This window comes from Bombina bombina, chromosome 6, assembly GCF_027579735.1.
Source record: "Bombina bombina isolate aBomBom1 chromosome 6, aBomBom1.pri, whole genome shotgun sequence".
NCBI classification, from domain to species: domain Eukaryota; kingdom Metazoa; phylum Chordata; class Amphibia; order Anura; family Bombinatoridae; genus Bombina; species Bombina bombina.
In genome coordinates, this window is record NC_069504.1 from 206,416,929 (window position 1) to 206,435,998 (window position 19,070).

At 36.9% G+C, this 19,070-nt stretch overlaps 1 protein-coding gene across 1 annotated transcript in view; it reads left to right on the forward strand.

Moving 5' to 3' along the window:
* Window positions 1-19,070, forward strand: part of NRCAM (neuronal cell adhesion molecule) — a 334,348-nt gene that overhangs the window by 10,254 nt on the left and 305,024 nt on the right. Inside the window, exon 2 of the mRNA XM_053716724.1 lies at window positions 4,796-4,852. The gene's annotated coding sequence lies outside the window, so the exon portion shown is untranslated. The remainder of the gene's footprint in view (window positions 1-4,795; window positions 4,853-19,070) is intronic.

Here is a 19,070-nt window from a genome sequence, read left to right on the forward strand (position 1 = left end):
TGGGGAATATGTAATTAAAGTTATTATCTATCGGCTAGATTACGAGTTGTGTGTTAGGTTTAAAAAGCAGCGTTAAGAAGTCCTAACGCTTCTTTTTAACGCCCGCTGGTATTACGAGTCTTGCAGGTACAGGCTCACCGCTCACTTTTTTGGCCAGACTTGGAAATACTGCAAATCTACTTACGTAAATTGCGTATCCTCTTTTTTCAATGTGACTTGCATAGCGTCGGTAGTACGAATCTGCCAAAAAGTGAGCGGTAGACCCTCTCCTGAAAATTACACTAACACCCATAAACTACCTATTAACCCCAAAACCAAGGCCCTCCCCCATCGCAAACACTAAAAGAAAATTTTTAACCCCTAATCTGCCGAACCGGACATCGCCTCCACTATAATAAACATATTAACCCCTAAACCGCCACACTCCCGCCTCGCAAACACTAGTTAAATATTATTAACCCCTAATCTGCCGTCCTTAACATAGCCGACACCTACCTACATTTATTAACCCCTAATCTGCTGCCCCAGACGTCGCCTCCACTATATTAAATTTATTAACCCCTAAATCTAGGTCTAACCCTAACACCCCCTAACTTAAATAGAATTTAAATAAATCTAAAGAAATATTGCTATCATTAACTAAATAATTCCTATTTAAAACTAAATATTTACCTATAAAATAAACCCTAAGCTAGCTACAATATAACTAATAGTTACATTGTAGCTAGCTTAGGGTTTATTTTTATTTTACAGGCAAGTTTGTATTTATTTTAACTAGGTAGAATAGTTACTAAATAGTTATTAACTATTTACTAGCTACCTAGCTAAAATAAATACAAATTTACCTGTAAACTAAAACCTAACCTAAGTTACAATTACACCTAACACTAAACTATAATTAAATTAATTCCCTAAATTAAATACAATTAAATACAATTAAATAAAATTAGCTAAAGTACAAAAAAACCACACTAAATTACAGAAAATAATAAACAAATTACAAGATTTTTAAACTAATTACACCTAATCTAATCCCCCTAACAAAATAACCCCCCCCCCCAAAAAAAAAGCCCTACCCTACACTAAATTACAAATAGCCCTTAAAAGAGCCTTTTGTGGGGCATTGCCCCAAAGTAATCAGCTCTTTTACCTGTAAAAAAAATTACAAATCCCCCCCAACATTAAAATCCACCACCCACACAACCAACCCTACTCTAAAACCCACCCAATACCCCCTTAAAAAATCCTAACACTAACCCCTTGAAGATCACCTTACCGGGAGAAGTCTTCATCCAACCGGGCCGAAGTCCTCAACGAAGCTGGGAGATGTCTTCATCCAAGCCGGGCGAAGTGGTCCTCCAGACTGGCAGAAGTCTTCATCCAGACGGCATCTTCTATCTTCATCCATCTGGCGCGGAGCGGGTCCATCTTCAAGACATCCGACGTGGAGCATCCTCTTCATCCGACGACTAAGACTGAATGAAAGTTCCTTTAAATGACGTCATCCAAAATGGCGTCCCTTCAATTCCGATTGGCTGATAGAATTCTATCAGCCAATCGGAATTAAGGTAGAAAAAATCCTATTGGCTGATGCAATCAGCCAGTAGGATTGAGCTTGCATTCTACTGGCTGATTGGAAAAGCCAATAGAATGCCAGCTCAATCCTATTGGCTGATTGCATCAGCCAATAGGAATTTTTCTACCTTAATTCCGATTGGCTGATAGAATTCTATCAGCCAATCGGAATTGAAGGGACGCCATCTTGGATGACGTCATTTAAAGGAACCTTCATTCAGTCTTAGCCGTCGGATGAAGAGGATGCTCCGCGTCGGATGTCTTGAAGATGGACCCGCTCCACACTGGATGGATGAAGATAGAAGATGCCGTCTGGATTAAGACATCTGCCCCGTCTGGAGGACCACTTCGCCCGGCTTGGATGAAGACTTCTGGCTTCGTTGAGGACTTCGGCCCGGTTGGATGAAGACTTCTCCCGGTAAGGTGATCTTCAAGGGGTTAGTGTTAGGTTTTTTTAAGGGGGTATTGGGTGGGTTTTAGAGTAGGGTTGGTTGTATGGGTGGTGGGTTTTAATGTTGGGGGGATTTGTAATTTTTTTACAGGCAAAAGAGCTGATTACTTTGGGGCAATGCCCCGCAAAAGGCCCTTTTAAGGGCTATTTGTAATTTAGTGTATGGTAGGGCTTTTTTTTGCTAGGGGTGCTTTTTTATTTTGTTAGGGGGCTAAGATTAGGTGTAATTAGTTTAAAAATCTTGTAATTTGTTTGTTATTTTCTGTAATTTAGTGTTTTGTTTTTTTTGTTCTTTAGCTAATTTTATTTAATTGTATTTAATTGTATTTAATTTAGGGAATTAATTTAATTATAGTGTAGTGTTAGGTGTAATTGTAACTTAGGTTAGGTTTTATTTTACAGGTAAATTTGTATTTATTTTAGCTAGGTAGCTAGTAAATAGTTAATAACTATTTAGTAACTATTCTACCTAGTTAAAATAAATACAAACTTGCCTGTAAAATAAAAATAAACCCTAAGCTAGCTACAATGTAACTATTAGTTATATTGTAGCTAGCTTAGGGTTTATTTTATAGGTAAGTATTTAGTTTTAAATAGGAATTATTTAGGTAATAATATTAATATTTATTTAGATTTCTTTTAATTCTATTTAAGTTAGGGGGTGTTAGGGTTAGACTTAGGTTTAGGGGTTAATACATTTAGTATAGAGGCGGCGGCGGTGAGGGCGGCAGATTAGGGGTTAATAAATGTAGGTAGGTGGCGGCGATGTTAGGGCCGGCAGATTAGGGGTTAATAATATTTAACTAATGTTTGCGAGGCGGGAGTGCGGCGGTTTAAGGGTTAATATGTTTATTATAGTGGCAGCGGGGTTGGGGACGGCAGATTAGGGGTTAATAAGTGTAGGTAGGTGGCGGGGACATTGCGGGCGGCAGAGTAGGGGTTAATAAATATAATGTAGGGTTCAGCGATGTTGGGGGCAGCAGATTAGGGGTTCATAAGTATAATGTAGGTGGCGGTGGTGTCCGGAGCGGCAGATCAGGGGTTAATAATTGTAAGATTAGGGGTGTTTAGACTCGGGGTTCATGTTAGGGTTCATGTTACCTTTTATTTCCCCATAGGAATCAATGGGGCTGCGTTAAGGAGCTTTACGCTGCTTTTTTGCAGGTGTTTGCAGACTTTTTTTCAGCCGGCTCTCCCCGTTGATTCCTATGGGGAAATCGTGCACGAGCATGTTACACCAGCTCACCGCTAACGTAAGCAGCGCTGGTATTGGAGTGCGGTAATGAGCAAAATTTTGCTCAGCGCTCACTTCTTGTCTGGTTTGTAAAAACCCGTAATACCAGCGCTGTTTGTAAGTGAGCGGTGAGCATAAACTGCTCGTTAGCACCGCATAGCCTCTAACGCAAAACTCGTAATCTAGCCGTATATTTTTAAACAAAAATTGTGGAGTAGACTGTCACTTTAACAGAAATTTGAATGTTTTGTTAAATCGCAAGCACCTGTATAAGGTAGTGCAGTAATTTATCCAGCTGTGTTTGTATTTATCATTTAAGTTTTAGGTATTCAAAGTTTGAGTTTCCATTAAGAGATAGTTGAAACCGTGAATTTAAAGTGAATGTCAATTTTCTGATAATTGAAAGTACGTCAATGTAGCTTGTTAGTTTTTCAATTAAACCGCCACTTTATTTTTAAAAAAAAAAAGAAAAATAAATATTATGCTTATATTGCCAAATTTTCTCCGTTTTCCTGACATGCTCCTCCCACCCGCAACTTCCTTATTTTTTACACTCTAACATATACAGCGGTCCCACGTAGTGGCAATGCGCGCTCCCGGCTTTGAGATACAGAGCGCATGCGTTACAAGCCGATGCCGATGACTAGCAACATAGTATTCAGTGAATGAATACATTCACTGAATACTATTGTGCAATACAGTTCAGCCGTGTTTTATCGTCCCTACGTTGTATTGTAGCACATGTTGCAATTTTGATATAATTATTGAATTATAATTATATTTATAATTATAATTATTATAATTTTGAAGTACTAATAATTGAAATGGCGCATGCGCAAAATGTGAACGCGCGTAAGAGCTCTTTTTTCTCGCTTCTTTCAAACGCAAGCTTATTACGGTAGTGTGACGTAAAGGATAGGGGTCTGGTCCCCTCGGGGTAGATTGGATTATTGGTTGACAAGAGCGAGCCTACAATGTCAATCAATAATCCAAGATGGCGGGCGGAGGTTTGAAATGACGAACGGATCCAAATAAATTAAAAAATTATAGGTAATCATAAATTTGTTTAAAAAATCATGAATTAAAGTGCCATTATTTTCACTTCAATTTTTAGACAGTGTTTAGCATGCTGCGTGACTTTACATTCACTTTAACTGATTTTAATGTAAAACTGCATGAATGTAAGAGTATACATATAGGGATATACAGTACATACATACACTATATCACCTGGAAATGGACTGGAAATTCATTCACAAACTAGACTGGTTTAATACCTTGGCCAGAACTCTCAGAATCCACTTATGGGCAGCCATTTGTCCTTAATGCGCTTCATCAGAGCACAGCTAGTTTCTGGTTGCAGCATTGTGAATCAAAAAACTCCAGTGAAAAACCTGCCATTAATCTATTGTTGATGAATAAATATATAAACACACATGATATTAAATCCTTATTATTTTATTTATTGCCATTCATTATACATCAGTTTCTGTTTTTATATAGTGTAATGAAAACATATTTCTGATTCTGCTTAGGATTCCAGAAGATTTGAGACATAAAGGATCCGTAGGAAACAATCTGGCTCCTGGCAGGTATGTAGTTTCTCAGCTTTCTTCTCAGTTTGTAATGGCTGAGCATATCTTGCTGAGCCAGAAGATATACTTATCAAGTTGCATTAGCACCGTGATACATCACATTTGGCCTATTAGAAGATGCCGTTTCAAGCATGAAAATATAAACAGTTTGTGAGCAGGATTGTGAATTTCATATTGTCACTTTTGCTATTTGTCAAGTCAATGAAATCGCTGCAAAATGATCAAACGAGAATAAGCAGCTGAGTGCGTCCATGTTTATGTATTTATTTTTATCACAGAAAGGTTAAAAACATGATTGAAATATGACAGCTTCATGTTTCTGATGTCAGTTTAAAGAGGCTATATAAAGCAAAATGTACTTTTTCTAGTTTGTTACAGCATGTGATTTTGCACTATTCACAATGAAAATCTATGTGTTGAACCCCTAGAAAGAGTTAAAAACATAGGTTAAGTGGGATTCGAAAACATTGCTTCTCCCGAACTGACCACAGCTGGTGATTGGTGGGGTTGTGTGACAGCCGCTGCGGGTCGAGTCACTTGCTATTTCCTACTCATGTCCAGCAGTTCTCTTTAGTCCCCAAGCATGACTTTGTTGCAGAGTGGGTGGAGCAAAAACAACATTAACTCGCAAATTTATTTTCCTACTACAATGTCCCATTAAAGAATTTTTTTTTTTATAATATTTGTTATAACATAATAAATGTATGCTTAAAGTTTTCCAACTGTTTTCAGAGGCGTATACAACTAGTGAAACATTTTTTAATAACCTCTAAACACAAAGGGCGAAATCAGGAGTGGTGAGCTAACAGTTAGTTACTCACGAGCGAAAAGGGGTTTATCGCGGATGTTTGCGCACGTTGGGTTTAGCAGTCGTATTACAAGTTGAAAATAAACACGATTTACGCTAGAAGGATTTCAGCATCCTCAGAGCTCTGGTTAACTGTTTTGCAAAACAAAAAAATTGCATAAAACACATAAAAAATACATTAAAAAATAAAGTTACACTCATAATAACACTATCTAATAAAAATATTGCACAAAAAGGGCTCCAAGAAAGACAAAGGGCTTTAACATAGAGATACATGTGTAAATATGTAAATGCATGTATGTGTGTATATGTGTATATATATATATATACAGTATATATATATATACTATAATCGCGTTTGTAACGCGTCTGTCGATGTCACCAGTTGCGCGCGCATCCTCGTAGGCATGTTGCTGCAGCAGCGGTCCTCGGCGGCGGGGAGGCTCTGCTTCATGTGATCCTCCATCGTACACTGAAGATTGAATGCAAGGTACCCCATATTTATTGGGGTACCTTGCATTCCTATTGGCTGAAATTTTGAAATTAGTGAATAGGATCAGAGCTACTGAAATCTTATTGGCTGATTTGAACAGCCAATAGTATTTCAGTAGCTCGAATCCTATTGGCTGATTTCAAAATTTCAGCCAATAGGAATGCAAGATACCCCAAGTTGATTGCGATACCTTGCATTCAATCTTCAGTCTACGACGGACATCGGATGAAGAGGACCCTCCATGTCGCAGAGGAACGCCGCCACCGCTGAGGACCGCCACTGAGGATCCAGGCATCAGGAACACAGCTCCGTGCCGCCTTCATTCCGGATGAAGATAGAATATGATGGATCCTTTTGGAAGAATACCTTCTCTGCCGAACTTCAGGAACAGTGAGTACCTATCTGGGGCTTAGGTTTAGGCTTTTTTATTTTAATTTTTGGGGTGTTTTTATTTTTAGATTAGGGTTTTATTGGGCTTGAAAAATATCTGATTGCCCTTTTAAGGGCAGTAAAAGAGCTGAATATCATTTTAAGGGCAATGCCCATACAAATGCCCCTTTAGGGGCAATGGGTAGTTTATTTTTTTTTTAATGTTAGGTTTTTTTTTATTTAAGGGGGTTTGGTGGGTGGGGGATTTTTACTGTTAGGGGGGGACTTAGTATTTTTTAGAGGTAAAAGAGCTGTTTAACTTAGGGCGAAGCCCTACAAAAGGCAATTTTAAGGGCTATTGGTAGTTTAGTATTAGATTAGGTGGTGTTTTTATTTTGGGGGGGGGGGGGTTTATTTTTATAGGGGTATTAGTTTTGGTTAAAAAAAATATATTTTGGATAGCTTTGTTTATTTTTTCCTGTTATTTAACTTTTTTTTATTTTTTGTAACTTTAGTTTGGGAGTTTTTGTATTTTTTAAACATAGACTGCATAAGTTTATATGTGTACAGAGGTATTATGTATTTATGTGTATATTTATGTGTATATATGTATTTACAGACATATAATATACACACATACAAACACATAAATGCATCTGTACACAAATATAGACATACAGTATATATATATATATATATATATATATATATATATATAAAAGTGCATTGGAGCCCTTTGCAGTTAAGAAGATGAAAACACGTAAAAGCATATTTATGCAATATTAATATTTAATAAAGGTTTTAACTATGTATTTAGTTCAAATATTTGACATATGCACACAGCAGAATATGTTCTATGTATTTTTAAATATATATTCCAATATATATCTGTAAATAGCTTTACCCATATATAATCATCTTTAGGTATACAGGGAGTGCAGAATTATTAGACAAATGAGTATTTTGACCACATCATCCTCTTTATGCATGTTGTCTTACTCCAAGCTGTATAGGCTCGAAAGCCTACTACCAATTAAGCATATTAGGTGATGTGCATCTCTGTAATGAGAAGGGGTGTGGTCTAATGACATCAACACCCTATATCAGGTGTGCATAATTATTAGGCAACTTCCTTTCCTTTGGCAAAATGGGTCAAAAGAAGGACTTGACAGGCTCAGAAAAGTCAAAAATAGTGAGATATCTTGCAGAGGGATGCAGCACTCTTAAAATTGCAAAGCTTCTGAAGCGTGATCATCGAACAATCAAGCGTTTCATTCAAAATAGTCAACAGGGTCGCAAGAAGCGTGTGGAAAAACCAAGGCGCAAAATAACTGCCCATGAACTGAGAAAAGTCAAGCGTGCAGCTGCCAAGATGCCACTTGCCACCAGTTTGGCCATATTTCAGAGCTGCAACATCAGTGGAGTGCCCAAAAGCACAAGGTGTGCAATACTCAGAGACATGGCCAAGGTAAGAAAGGCTGAAAGACGACCACCACTGAACAAGACACACAAGCTGAAACGTCAAGACTGGGCCAAGAAATATCTCAAGACTGATTTTTCTAAGGTTTTATGGACTGATGAAATGAGAGTGAGTCTTGATGGGCCAGATGGATGGGCCCGTGGCTGGATTGGTAAAGGGCAGAGAGCTCCAGTCCGACTCAGACGCCAGCAAGGTGGAGGTGGAGTACTGGTTTGGGCTGGTATCATCAAAGATGAGCTTGTGGGGCCTTTTCCCAGTCCTACTGCCAGTTTCTGGAAGACACCTTCTTCAAGCAGTGGTACAGGAAGAAGTCTGCATCCTTCAAGAAAAACATGATTTTCATGCAGGACAATGCTCCATCACACACGTCCAAGTACTCCACAGCGTGGCTGGCAAGAAAGGGTATAAAAGAAGAAAATCTAATGACATGGCCTCCTTGTTCACCTGATCTGAACCCCATTGAGAACCTGTGGTCCATCATCAAATGTGAGATTTACAAGGAGGGAAAACAGTACACCTCTCTGAACAGTGTCTGGGAGGCTGTGGTTGCAGCTGCACGCAATGTTGATGGTGAACAGATCAAAACACTGACAGAATCCATGGATGGCAGGCTTTTGAGTGTCCTTGCAAAGAAAGGTGGCTATATTGGTCACTGATTTGTTTTTGTTTTGTTTTTGAATGTCAGAAATGTATATTTGTGAAAGTTGAGATGTTATATTGCTTTCACTGGTAAAAATAAATAATTAAAATGGGTATATATTTGTTTTTTGTTACGTTGCCTAATAATTATGCACAGTAATAGTCACCTGCACACACAGATATCCCCCTAAAATAGCTATAACTAAAAACAAACTAAAAACTACTTCAAAACTATTCAGCTTTGATATTAATGAGTTTTTTGGGTTCATTGAGAACATGGTTGTTGTTCAATAATAAAATTAACCCTCAAAAATACAATTTGCCTAATAATTCTGCACTCCCTGTAGATATATATAGTACCAAAATACCATCAGATATATGTAGAAATATGTATTTATGGATAAATAGAACATATTCTGTTTTGTGCAGAACATTGGAATGTGAAAACATTATATTTTCATGTCAGGTTATTGCACTTGAGAATATGCAATCAAGTTTGCATGTGATCGTTATGTTTGAAGTTCAACTTTTTACTTTCAACTTGTTATATGAGTGCTACCTGGGTCAAAAAACATAATTCTAGCGGAGTTAGCGCTCAAGCAGGCGCCTTAAATACCGCTCTTCTTGTAGAATAGAATGCTCTCTCTTATATCTTACATCTTGACATATTCACATTGGATAGGATTCAATCTAGCTGCAGAATCTAGGAAGCAACTAGAAAAAATCAGTAAAAAAATGATATTGGTGTACACTAAAATAGCACTCGCATTCCTGCTAGACAATATTAAGATAGATAGATTTCAGACACTGGGATGGAGTTTAAAGCACACACATTAAAATATAACTTTTAATCAAAATTATTTAAAATAATGTATTTACAAAAGGACACACATTTAAAATCAACGTTAGAATGATATTGGTTTGGATACTATGTAAATGGCCTCTTCACGGGGTAGCCTGGGATTTGGATAATTAGAAACTACCTTCAGTTGGCTTAGGTGAAAGTCACTGATAGATAATAGTACAGAGGTCTACAATAATATGGCTGGCACTATCACAGCAGTTGAATCCAGAGGAGAGTATGATGACGTACTTATATATTTTAAATCACCCTATATATGTGTCTTGGGATACAGATGGCATGTGTACAGCTGGTTACCTACTCTCCTATTAATCCTGTTAATGCTGTATAGCTTTAGTGATTTATGTAACTTTATTTCCGTATGAGTAGTATTACCGGCCTATACCCACATAGGTGAAGTGAGTGATCACCAAGTGCCTAATAATGTTCTTCCAAACTGGAAAAATACCAGCCAATACCTTTTTACAAGTATACAGGGTATTCTTATAATTACTTGTTATTTAACAGTTATTGTCCTCTAAGGTAGGTGATAATATATATTCCGTTCCGTTAGTTAAGGTACTTGCATATTACATCAAATATCGTAATCATCCGCTGAGAGATATTACATCTATAAGTCCACAAATATTTGTTAATAATCTCTGTACACATAGTAAAGGGTTAATTTGCCTGCCTATGCCTACTGGGTAGTAAAGTTATACACAGTTCAGTTAAATGCTCGGTATACCATTATATAAGTTAGCCAAACTATAGATTGTAGCTGCATAGATTAATAGGGACCGGCCTATAACTTTACTTATACCCAAGTATATATATTTTGAGGTGCCGTATTACTAGATGTTAATGCACTAGGATTATTTACCAACACAACAAGATGCTTTATTAGCCTTATTTCAGTACCGTTTGACACAAAGTGCTGATGCTCATATAATATTGGATTCTGGTGTTGTAGACATACTATTACCTGCCTACTGCATAGTAATGAAATCACTTTGCAAGTGTCTGCTTTTACCTGCTTGTGGTTTCTAATGTACGATAAAGTACTTTTATTTATTATACCGGCCTATACCATACTATCGATGGGGCTCAGACCGCCCTGCTGAGTGTAATGGTTGTCACTGCCGGATATCTAAATGAGTTTTGCTTGAATTGCAATAGTTACCGGCCTATACCTTATATAATTTGCTGAACAAAGATGACTCTGCAAGTAGCTAGATATATATATTTTAGCGGCCTATACCTTTGTAGTTCACTGAACATAGATAGCTTCATAAGCAATCTAATATAAATTATTTACTGGCCTATACCTTTAGTTTTACTTGAATTACAATAGTTACTGGCCTATACCTTTGTAATTAGCTGAACACTGATGACTCTGCAAATAGCTGGATATGTATATTTTACCGGCCTATACCTTTGTAGTTCACTGAACATAGATAGCTTCGTAAGCAATCTAATATAAATTATTTACCGGCCTATACCTTTATAGTTCACTGAACATAGATAGCTTCGTAAGTAACCTAATATAAATTATTTACCGGCCTATACTCAACTATCAATAGCACTTTATCAACTCTGCTGTGTGTAAAAGTAGCCACGTAAAATTATCTGAAAGGATTAGGCTATGTTTGTGAAAATAATTGTTACCGGCCTATACCTTAGTAGTCTTCCGAACACTAGTAGTTCGGCATGTTATCGGATTAACCCCCACAGAGGTTAGATTGTCAAGGGCTGCGACCTAAGTTACTTAATTTTAGTTTAAATACATAAGTAGTAAATTAAGAGCGCAGACTTATTCCAATATGATAACTAACAATTAAAATGAAGCAACACCACTATCCCCTAACATGTTTCGCCAGTAACCTGGCTTTGTCAAAGAGTCCCTAATTACAAAGGTATAGGCCGGTAACTATTGTAATTCAAGTAAAACTAAAGGTATAGGCCGGTAACTATTGTAATTCAAGTAAAACTAAAGGTATAGGCCGGTAACTATTGTAATTCAAGTAAAACTAAAGGTATAGGCCGGTAAATAATTTATATTAGATTGCTTACGAAGCTATCTATGTTCAGTGAACTACAAAGGTATAGGCCGCTAAAATATACATATCCAGCTATTTGCAGAGTCATCAGTGTTCAGCTAATTACAAAGGTATAGGCCGGTAACTATTGTAATTCAAGTAAAACTAAAGGTATAGGCCAGTAACTATTGTAATTCAAGTAAAACTAAAGGTATAGGCCGGTAAATAATTTATATTAGATTGCTTACGAAGCTATCTATGTTCAGTGAACTACAAAGGTATAGGCTGGTAAAATATATATATCTAGCTACTTGCAGAGTCATCTTTGTTCAGCAAATTATATAAGGTATAGGCCGGTAACTATTGCAATTCAAGCAAAACTCATTTAGATATCCGGCAGTGACAACCATTACACTCAGCAGGGCGGTCTGAGCCCCATCGATAGTATGGTATAGGCCGGTATAATAAATAAAAGTACTTTATCGTACATTAGAAACCACAAGCAGGTAAAAGCAGACACTTGCAAAGTGATTTCATTACTATGCAGTAGGCAGATAATAGTATGTCTACAACACCAGAATCCAATATTATATGAGCATCAGCACTTTGTGTCAAACGGTACTGAAATAAGGCTAATAAAGCATCTTGTTGTGTTGGTAAATAATCCTAGTGCATTAACATCTAGTAATACGGCACCTCAAAATATATATACTTGGGTATAAGTAAACGGAACGGAATATATATTATCACCTACCTTAGAGGACAATAACTGTTAAATAACAAGTAATAATAAGAATACCCTGTATACTTGTAAAAAGGTATTGGCTGGTAATTTTCCAGTTTGGAAGAACATTATTAGGCACTTGGTGATCACTCACTTCACCTATGTGGGTATAGGCCGGTAATACTACTCATACGGAAATAAAGTTACATAAATCACTATAGCTATACAGCATTAACAGGATTAATAGGAGAGTAGGTAACCAGCTGTACACATGCCATCTGTATCCCAAGACACATATATGGGGTGATTTAAAATATATAAGTACGTCATCATACTCTCCTCTGGATTCAACTGCTGTGATAGTGCCAGCCATATTATTGTAGACCTCTGTACTATTATCTATCAGTGACTTTCACCTAAGCCAACTGAAGGTAGTTTCTAATTATCCAACCCCCAGGCTACCCCGTGAAGAGGCCATTTACATAGTATCCAAACCAATATCATTCTAACGTTGATTTTAAATGTGTGTCCTTTTGTAAATACATTATTTTAAATAATTTTGATTAAAAGTTATATTTTAATGTGTGTGCTTTAAACTCCATCCCAGTGTCTGAAATCTATCTATCTTAATATTGTCTAGCAGGAATGCGAGTGCTATTCTAGTGTACACCAATATCAGTTTTTTACTGATTTTTTCTAGTTGTCGTTCCAGTACACAGCACCCCTAATCCATTACTCATTAACTACAGCATATAAGTAGGCTGGTTAATTTTATAAGAAACAATATTCCTGCAATATAAATTAGTAGTGCCTTAGTAACCCCAAGTTTGTTTCCAAGAATCTAGGAAGCAACCTAGCAGAAAGGCATATCTCCCTTTTTACAGAAAATTATTTTACTCTACATTTTTGTAGACTGCATATTCAGTAAATGTTGAGAAATGTCTGAAAGTCACCAAATGTATAGAGAATATATATTTTATATATATATATACTGCTGTAATTCCTTATAGCCTCATGTCACTGAGGTTCAATGCACCTGGTTATTTTATCATTTTATATGGTTAACTTCACTGTGGTACAAGCGAAAATTCTCAATTCTGGTTTATTCTCAATGTCATGCATATTCTGTGGGGTTACTTACTAACCTTAAAGAGACTCTACATTCAAAATTAAAATTTCATGATTCAGCTAAAGCTTGAAATTTAAAAAACTTCCATTATCAAAACGTGCACATTCTTTTTACATGCACGTTTTTCTGAGGCTCCAGGTCCTATTGAGCATGTGCAAAAGTGCACAGTTTATACAGATATGCATTTTGTGATTGGCTGATGGCTGTCACATGAAACATATCTTATGGCTCATTTCATATACAATTCTACTGTATGTTGTGGTCCTTTAACTGAATCTGAACCAGAGAACATATAAAAACACAGGTACCTAGAGGAGCAAATGTTTACCCTTTGATGGCAACCTATATACAGGGACGGCTCAAGATATTGTGCTGCCTGGGTCAGAGAATGAAATGATGTGCCCCCCCCCCTGTAGTAACATGATTAGCATATCAACCTACAAGCGTGGCCACTGACCTTACTAAGCCTGCCTACCTGCATGCAACCAATGCTTATGTACAACTGCATAGTAAATGGGAAGGAAGTTAAGGAAGAGATGCACTTGCCCAACTTTGAATGTTACCCCTGACCGGTTTAATGTTTTTATGCATGATGAGGTTATGCTGCTGGAAGCCTGCGACTTCCTCCACAGATACAAAGGACATGAGTGATCTGGGTCTGACAGTGACTGACTCGTGCTTCCCCTTACTAAGTGCTGCCCATTTAACCTCAAATGTGTATATACCACAGACAGACTCCGTACCAAGGACAGAAACTATACATAATACATTGCATGAAAGGGATTTTCATTTTGTGATGATATTTGGGAAAACCTTGTAGTAACAGTTTTGCAAAAACAAAAAATAATCTAAAAATATTCCTGTGTATTCTGAACAGGGACAGTAATCTAAAAAATTTTTTTCATGTATATGTTTGGCTAATATTTGTTGACAGTGACCCAAGCATGAATACTGTACTAAAGTTTTTTTTTTTAGCATGTGAACATGTCCTGTTTTAGATGCAGCAAAAATGACTTTAAACTATCTCTAAATCCTTAATAGACGAAAAGGTCATGTAGGACTAGTTTATTTACAAGAAAATTCACCTAAATTATTTTTTTTTACAAATACATAGGGGCCAATTTATAAAAGTGCAGTGGACATTGATAAATGTTGGCATTTATCATAGCACAAGCATTTCACTAGAAATGCTTGTGCAATGCCGCCCCCTGCAGATTCGTGGCCAATCAGCCGCTAGCAGGGGGTGTCAATCACCCGATCGTATGCGATCAGGCAGATTGCTGTCCGCGCCTCAAAGGAAGCGGACAAGTTAAAGAGCAGCGGTCTTAAGAAGGCTTGCGTCGAAACAGGTGTATACGGCCCATTCGGTCCATGATAAATTGGCCCCATAGGCTTTAATCATCAAGACATGAACATTTTTAAACTGAAAAACATTTTTACATTTTTTATATGTTATCGGCCTTTCTATCAGTGGCAAAGTCAAAAGTCTGCTGTAGTAGCTATGTTTTTTTTTCATGGAATGTGTGCTTCTTGGAAAATAGACACGGCCCCTCCTACCAGGAATGGACAATTGAATAGCGATCTCCTAGACACTGGGGCCAGGGAATTACATTCAGAGATACGGAGTACAGTGTACAGCAGTGTAAACAGCCTTTAGAAGATAATTGTCAATGCTCAATAGAGTGGGAGGAATACATTTGTCATTGTTTCTCTTTATTATATATTCTGCACATAAAGCATTTTCTACAAGTAAAGCATAAAATGTTTGCTCCATTCTTTGGCATTTTATAAACTAAAGCAAAATGTTATGTACTGATTTGTATATATTTTAAGTATATTAAAGAATTTTGTAATATCCAAAAATAGCTGATTTGGAGTAACATTCAGAGATGTTTCATTCTCTGAGCAGTCATAGAGACACTGTCTTAAAGGGACAGTCAACACCAGAATTTTTGTTGTTTAAAAAGAAAGGTAATCCCTTTATTACCCATTCCCCAGTTTTGCACAACCAACACAGTTATAATAATACATGTTTTACCTCTGTAATTATCTTGTATCTAAGCTTCTGCTGACTGCCCTCTTATTTCTGTTCTTTTGACAGACATGCAGTTTAGCCAATCAGTGCTCAGTCCTAGGTCACTTTACGTGCATGAGCTCAATGTTATCTATATGAAACATGTGAACTAATGCCCTCTAGTGGTCAAAATGTATTCAGATTAGAGGAAGTCTACAAGGTCTAAGAAATTAGCATATGAACCTCCTAGTTTTAGCTTTCAACTAAGAATACGAAGAGAACAAAGCAAAATTGGTGATAAAAGTATATTGGGAAGTTGTTTAAAATTGCATGCCCTATTTAAATCATGAAAGTTTTTTTTGGACTTGACTGTCCCTTTAAGAAGGGTATGAAGAAAAAAAAAAGTGTTTAAAGGAGACTTACAAGGAAAGACAACTTGGTCTTTATATATTTATAGCATATAGGAGAGACGTAAGAGACATGATACAATAGAAACTATCAAATATATTAAAGAGACATTAAACACCTTTTGTGCTTTTTCCCACATTCCCTAAGAGGCTAAGATGTAAATAAACCTGCTGCAACTACTGTTGTTTCTAGTAAACCACAGGTACAGTAAAAGTTATATAGTTATATAGTAATATAAGTTAAAGATTTTATGGGGTGGGTGCTGATTTGTCGTACAACCTGATGGCCAAAATGTTAAAAAAGCCTTAGGAGAATGGGTGGCCTGAGGTATTTGAATTCCATTGAATGTGGGTTAAATTAAACAAGACATGTTTTGAAAACTAAGCGATTGATTTAAAAATACAAAAAAGCACAGTAAGTTATTCACAGTTTTAAAGTAATGTTTGCTGTCCCTTTAATTAAGCTTACACTTCAGAAATAAATATTAGCAGTTTTGATGGGATTTCTATTTTTTATCTGCCATCAAAATCAATGTTAGCATATGGTAGTATTAACATGGTTATCCGACCTAAAGTCCAGGGGCTACAGTGCAACCCTCCACTGCTTTTTATCTGGCCTCAACCCATACTACTACTTAACCTCCTCTGTACATCTGTAGCAACCAGATCACTCCTTTTTGTGCCTTACATCTTGTGTGTGTTTGAGGATCCATCTATACTTGCAAAATTGTAACACTTATCATGAAAAAGAATTTCTCATTTGAAGCTTGTTTCTACAAAAGCTTATTTCTGTGTACAAAACTGCCAGCTGTGCTAGTGAAACAATTTCCAGTTTAGTTATGTTGGCCATGCCTGACACAGCAAGTTGCTTATTGGTTTGTGTACAGGAAACAGCTTTTGCAATCATTTTATTGTTTCAGCACCTGTCTGTAAGATCCTCCTTTAGATGATACCTATTTTACATTTTAGTACGGCTTTATGTTGCTTATCTGTTTTTATTTGGCGCTATTGGCATATTATGCTGTGAATACGATTGCTGAAGCGTGGAGTCAGCCCTTGCTTACATTGAACTGCCTATTCAACTGAGTGTTTACATTCCTCTCTGTCCAGTAACATATGAGCACATGTTTCATTATGTTTTCACCCTTTAGTCATTAATGACACCGTAATGCTGTGACAGTCGGTCATTCTAGCTTCTTTGATGACACAAATAGATCTTAAAACACAAGCAATAACCCCTTATGTCATATCACAGAACTGAGTTGTGATATTACAGCATTCAATTTGAAGTACAACTCTTTCCCAGCTGATAACTAATGTTTCTAAGCAAGATATGCAGAATACTGCATTCTAAGTGTTTATATTCCAGTCTGTCCAGTAATATAGCGCTGAGGAATCTGTTGGCGCTCTACAAATAACCAATAATAATAATGTATGGGCACATGATTCATTAATTTTTTACGCCTTAGTCATAAATGACACCATAATGCTATTGCTAAAATGTAATACACATATTCTGATCATTTCTTTTTAATAGATATTGACTTTCTAGGATTATATAGATGGTTTCCATAGCAGATGAGCAGACATAAGGAGCCTAAATTCCTTGGAGTTTAGTTACCATGGGAAAAGAATTACAGTGGAAGTAAGAGATTCACAGAGGAGGTGAAAAAAAAAAGATAAAACAGATGAAAGTCAAGAAGTGAGAGGATTTAAATATATCAGTGCAGAGATTATGTAGTTAGGTCTTAAGAACCAATTCTCGTCCCTGAAATTATGTGTTGTGCCTACTCATACATATCTTTCTGTACATATTGTATATGTAGCTTGTAGTGATATAGACCATGGAATGAAGTGCATTAAAAATATCAGTGTTTATTGCAATTCCACATTTTTGTTAAATCTGTATTGTTGGAAAAACAAGACTAGTCCAATCCGTATATAGATGCTCACATGCATAAAGGGTTAAAACACTGTGGTCACACATGCATGGAATATAGAGCTAACACAAAAAATATTTAAAGGGACACAAAAGGACAAAATAAAATGCTGTAAGGAGTTAGAACAATTTATTATTGCACTATTGCTTGCATATAGCTATGGGTTCGATCACAAGCAAATGACTTTAGGACTAAATTATTGATTAACGTATACAAGGATTTTTATAGTTAAATCGTTTGAAAAGCTTTTTTATAAAATACTAGTCCTAAAGCCCGTTGACACGGGCCGTGTTGTGTTGTGTTCTCTCTCTCTCTCTCTCTCTCTCTCTCTCTCTCTCTCTCTCTCTCTCTCTCTCTCTCTCTCCCTCTCCCTCTCCCTCTCCCTCTCTCTCTCTCTCTCTCTCTCCCTCTCTCTCTCTCTCTCTCTCTCTCCGCGCGCCTCTTACAGCTGAGCTGCTGCCGGGTCCTCGCGCGCCTCTTACAGCTGAGCTGCTGCCGGGTCCTCGCGCGCCTCTTACAGCTGAGCTGCTGCCGGGTCCTCGCGGCAACAGTTTGTCTGAACTGCGCATGACGGCTTCAGACAAACTCTTGTCTTTTATTATATAGCATTGTGATCAGCCCTTATGTGTTAAACCCATGCTAAGTCAACTCCAGATCCACTGCATTACTGTGAGCTAGCATATGACTAGGCATATATGTGTATTCGCCAATCACCAGCTAGCTCCCAGTAATGCATTGCTGTTAGTTATGGTAAACTTACTGAGGAATGAGAACTGAAGATCAATATTTTAGAAGCCTTAAAGGTATTTGGAACAGTGCTCCTTTAGAGGAGACAGGTTGTGTTTAAACAGCAAACATTTATTTACCATTAGTGAGATAAGGATGGTACCATTATAAAATTTAAGTGCTACTGTGAAACACAATTTTTGCAGCAAAAGTCATCCACAGAGCATGAGCAAGAAATTGATTGGAGGTAGTGCAGGTGTTTCCTAGCAACTACGTCAAAGGAAAAGCTGCTCCTTTGCTTTAGAAACCACAGCCCCCTTGTGGGATGATGTGATGTTGTGATATTACAACATTCAATCTGAAGTACATCTCTCTCCCAGCTGATAACTAATATTTCTAAACAAGATACTGGAGAAGCTGTTGCCAAAAGTTCTCTGTCATCAAAAGCAGCTATCAGTAAGTACATTTATAGCATAAAACTATATATAAGGTAAGTATAGAAAATGTACTTATATACTGTGTCTTCCCTCCCCACCAACCAATCTACAATATAATACCAAAACAATGGTGTTTTAAAGCAGATTATAAGTAAAATTAAATAAATAA